This window comes from Lupinus angustifolius, unplaced genomic scaffold, assembly GCF_001865875.1.
Source record: "Lupinus angustifolius cultivar Tanjil unplaced genomic scaffold, LupAngTanjil_v1.0 Scaffold_150_77, whole genome shotgun sequence".
In the NCBI taxonomy this organism is placed as follows: Eukaryota; Viridiplantae; Streptophyta; class Magnoliopsida; order Fabales; family Fabaceae; genus Lupinus; species Lupinus angustifolius.
The window spans coordinates 1-5,135 of NW_017725959.1; the positions used below are offsets into that span (position 1 = coordinate 1).

Below are 5,135 nucleotides of genomic sequence, written 5' to 3' on the forward strand. Positions count from 1 at the left end.
TGTCCCGGAAAAGGAAGGTTTTAAAAGGAAACAATTTTATACATCCCCATTTCAAAAAAAAAAAATTTACCCATTTTTCCGCAATATTTTTTAGAAGTATTTTTCGGGGCGTTACACCAATGGTTAGGGTGTGATAACTTAGTCTCTTTTATGGTCGTAGTATTGTTTAAGTGATGAATATAAGTGTTTATGATTCTACCATTTTAGGATATACACTAAAAGGAGGATTTCAGACCTTGGTGTTTGGGGTTAACCAAAGTAAAATATAAGAACTTGTCTAAGTAGTTAAAACTCAAAAAGAATATGATAAATATAGTTTCCTTATTCAAAAAGATTTTGTCTCCTCAAGAATTTGTGAATATTTAGTTTTATGTTTATTATTTACTTGTTTATATCCAAATCAATACAAAACCAATCAAAAAATTGTTTAAACTCATTATTTGTGCTTTGACATATTTATATGATTCATTTTATTAGGAAATTCCTTGTGGTCGACATAACCCTATACTATACTACAATTGAATCTTGAAAGAGGTGTAAATTGTAAAATAGTAAAGTGTTATCAATAAATTTATTTATTGAAAACACCTTTTAATATACAAAAGTGATGAAACTAACTTACTAACTTTTATTTATTGTTATTTACTTTCCGCATTTTATTTATTCTTTAATACCAACCTTCCTTAAGGAAGAAGTTTGGTTTGTTAATAAAATGAACCCGAAAGGGAGTAAATAAATAAAAGGTCACTAAATTTATTATTCTTTTGTTCTTTATTTATTTATTTGTATCTAACAACTAATTATTCATCACTTTTATATATTAGAATACCATTAAACCGATGTTGGAATTTATTCCACAAAATCGAGATGGTATTCAAAGGTACTTAATAATTATGTAATAGGTAATTGCTTCGATACCATTATACCGGCGTTAGAATTTATTCTAACAAAGACGAGATGGGGCAAAGAAGGAATGACTTATTCACATGATTATTAAGAAAGTAACTTGTAATTGGAATATTCTTGAAACCATTATACCGACATTGGAATTTATTTCAACAAAGCCATGATGCCGAACAAAGAATAAAATCGAGTTCTCTTACTTACAAAAGGAACATAACGAAAATGAAAGTATTAATCTTTCAACAAATTGACGCTGCTGTTAGGACGATTTGTTGAGAGAAGAAAACTCCCAACTAAAATAAAAACATTGAATTACCCTTTCAACAGTGACCCCATGTCTCCCTATTTATTTGTGTTATGTATGGAAAAATTATCTCTCCTTATCCAGGAGAAGGTGGACTTGGATGTTTGGCAACCTTTGAAACTTTCTAGAGGTGGACCCCCAATTTCCCACTTATTGTTTGCTGATGATGTGCTTTTGTGCTGTAAAGCTTCTAAGACTCAGGTGAACGTGTTAACCGAAACTCTTGAGGAGTTTTGTAAGGCCTTGGGAATGAATGTGAATGTTGAGAAGTCTAAGTTCATGTGCTCTAAAAATGTCTCAAACAGGAGAAAACATAGCTTGATGTCTATTTGTGGGATGCGCGTTGTTGCTAATCTTGGTAACTATTTGGGAATCCCTTTGGTTCAAGGTAGGGTTCACAGATCTGTCTTCAATCTGTTGATTGAGAAGATCCAACGACATATGAGTACATGGAATTCCAATTTGCTTAATAAGGCAGGTAGGTTTTGTCTTGCTAAATCTATCGTTACCTCCCTGCCCACTTACACCATGCAGAGTATGTGGCTGCCTCAAAGCATTTGTAATGATATTGATCGGATGACTAGGAATTTTATTTGGGGTGGTGATGCTGGTAAGCGGAGCCTGAACTTGGTGAATTGGGAAGTTCTCACCAGGAATAAAAAAGATGGTGGCCTTGGGGTTCGTGACACCCGTTCGGTAAATATCTCTCTTTTGGTAACTTGAGTTGGAATTTAAGTCAGGGGAGCAACAAGCTTTGGTGCAAGGTCCTGAAAGAGAAATATCTTGGGGATCAGTGCATTCTTTATGCCCCGAGTAAGCCTTCTGCCTCTCCTGTCTAGAAGGGTATAGTTAAAGCAGTCACGAAATTGAGGAATGGCTTCAACTTACAGTTAGGTGATGGTGATTATTCTCTCTGGTATGACAATTGGTCAGGATTGGGTAAGCTTTGCTATATGGTGGATTTTGTTACAATTTTGTTAACATTTCTGACACCTAGTTGTAGGTGAAGGACTTAAGGAAAGATCTTTCGTGTGACTTTAGCATGGTGTACACTTTACTTCCTAGCCAAGTGAAGGACTTTATTCTTACTATTCATGTGTCGTCGTCTTCCAATAATTTCAGCGGTTGGCTTTGGGTTGACAACGCCTCGGGGTGTTACACAGCTAATTCAGGCTACCAGTGGCTGAAAAGTAATGATGCCATTATTTCTTCTCATAACCAATGGAATTGGCTATGAAGAATTCATGTCCCTGAAAAAGTTAAGTTTCTTCTCTAGCTTTCTACTCATAATTCTTTGCCTACTAACTCTCTTCGTTTCAGGAGGAAAATGTCAACAACACCTATGTGTGGAAGATGCAACAATTCAATTCAGGATCTTCTCTACACCTTTAGAGATTGTGGTAACTCATCCCTACTTTGGCACCGACTGGGATTCAACGAGCAAACCTTTTGGACTAACCAATCCTTCATGTCTTGGATGACAACTTATGCTAGACTCTCTAACGAGCGCCTCTTCTTAGCAGGCATCTAGTGGTCTTGGCGGTGGCGTAATAATACAATCTTTGGAAATTCTACTTAGGACATTTCTTACGTCTCACGTAATGTTCACCACGATTTCAGGGATTGGTGTGTTATTGATACTATGTCGAATGAGGCAACCCTGTCGAGCATCCATTGGTGTCGACCGGAAGCTGAAACGGTAAAACTTAATGTGGACGGAAGTTGTAGTCTGCATGATCAAACGATTGGAGGAGGCGGCGTGATCCGCAATCATAACGGTCTTTGGTTATCAGGATTCAGTGGAAACTTTGGAACTGGATCTTCTATTTTAGCTGAGCTTCTAGCCATTAATCATGGGCTTGAGTTGGCTTGGAAGTTGGGTTATCGTCGGGTTACTTTGGAGAGTGACTGCCTTGAAGCAATTCATCTCATTTCTGATAAGGTGCAGATTCACTTAGATCTTATTTCTCGAGTTCTTCATAACATCTGTGGGTTGATTAAGAAGAATTGGGATGTTCGATTTCAACATATCTACAGAGAGGGAAATATGATGGCGGATTACATGTATAAACTTAGTTTAGGCTTTCATGTGGACTTGAGAATTTGGGATTCTCCACCTATAGGAGCTTTGTCCATCCTGCAGATGGATCTTTTCCCTATGCTTTAGTTTCTTTTTGCTATTTATTTCCTTTGTACTAAAAAAATTTCGATTTATCCTTCTATTCTCCTTCTTCCTTCATCTAACTCTCTGGGTACCATGTTCCTCTTTCCCACGTGATCATCTAATTCACGTAACATAATTATCATGGAACTTTTCTATTTTAACATTTTTATATTTATTTTAGAATATCATCTATTGTTTTCAACTATTATATTTATTGTTCTATTGTTTATTTTTACATATAATAATAAATTTCATTTTATTTTAATAACTAATAATAAGTTAATTATTAAACATTAAATAGTGTTAATATAATACAAAATAATTTTAAAATCATCTATCTTGTTATACATTGAATGAGCTTATTATAGAATTACTACATTATCGTCATCCAGAAATTGGAATCCGTAGTGTCACATGATTTAAATTTTAAATTACTTACTTCAAACCTTATACATGTTTTTTCTTGATTTAGATCTCTTTTCTTTGACTTAGTTTATTATTTATTTATTTTCAATGTACTAAAAAAAAAAAATCACGTTAGAAATTATACGATTTTGGACGATCACATATTTTCCCTATTTCATTCTATCTTCCATATTTTTAATGTCTCTTACATCTTTATATTTCTTTTAATCTTAGACTCACATCTTTCTTCAACCTTCCCACTAGTAAAATTTAGATGTGACATTTTTTCTCCATTTAATCACTCTTTTTACTCTTTCTCACTGTGTAACATTTTGTCTTCATTTCTTCCAACTTAATCATGTTTAATTTTTCTCAGTTCAACTTTTCATGAATTATTAAACTTTTCATTAGTTACTTAGATCACACAATAATACATGAATTATTAAGCTTTAAAGTTGATTATTTATAACAAAACAACTGGAAAAATTTATGTGTATTATTTATCATTAAATTGAAAATAAAAAGTGATCAGAATACTAAAAAATCTTAGTAGAAAAGGGGCAAGAACATTACGTAGTAGATAAAATTCAAAATGTTTTATTTCAATAAGATACCCATAATTATATGTAGCATATAGTTTAATTCCACATGGAAGAAATTAACCAAGCTATAAGTTTGTTGATTACATTAATAACAACAACAGTAGTTATCATCAGGATCTGGAGGTAAACATTTTCCACTCCTGAAGCCCATGCTCTTGCAATGGTCATCACAACTAGGATCAGTATTGGATGGGCATTTATAGTCATGAAAACATTTCTCTGTCATACCTACAATGTATAGCCACTTTGCATTATTTCCACAAGATTATAATGAAAAGTATGACAAATAAATTGTATCAAAATTATTATTGACATATAAAAATTTGGTCACATACCATGGGAGAATAGGAGAACTACAATCATGGCTGCAAAGGCAATTTTGAGAAAAGTCATTGAGACAAGTGTGTGGGTCATTTCTTTGTAATCTATGTCACTTTCAATATGTAAGTTGGTCAAGTTTATATAATAAGTCCAACCAACACGTCATAAAAAATAGTGGTTAAAAAATGTAAATTTTTAACAAAAATGAATTCTAAATTTTATCCAATTCATTGACTTTTTATATGCATTTGACTATTGATTACATTACCTTATATTTATTTTGGTACATCAGTACATGGATTACATTATATTATTCATCCTACCCCTCCACTTTTTAAATAATTCTTAACTTGCATATACTGAACGCCTAATTTTATCTAACCTATTTTATAGTCTATATAGATCGATAATAAAAAATGATGGAAGAGATGATAAT

General features: G+C 33.0%; 1 long non-coding RNA gene across 1 annotated transcript; it reads right to left on the reverse strand.

Annotated features, from left to right (window-relative positions):
- Positions 1 to 4,353: 4,353 nt before the first annotated feature.
- On the reverse strand, positions 4,354 to 4,823 carry LOC109340257. The gene is made up of 2 exons (XR_002106769.1): positions 4,714 to 4,823; positions 4,354 to 4,606 (listed from the first exon to the last, which is right to left on the reverse strand). It is a non-coding gene; the product is annotated as an uncharacterized LOC109340257 (long non-coding RNA).
- Positions 4,824 to 5,135: the final 312 nt, after the last annotated feature.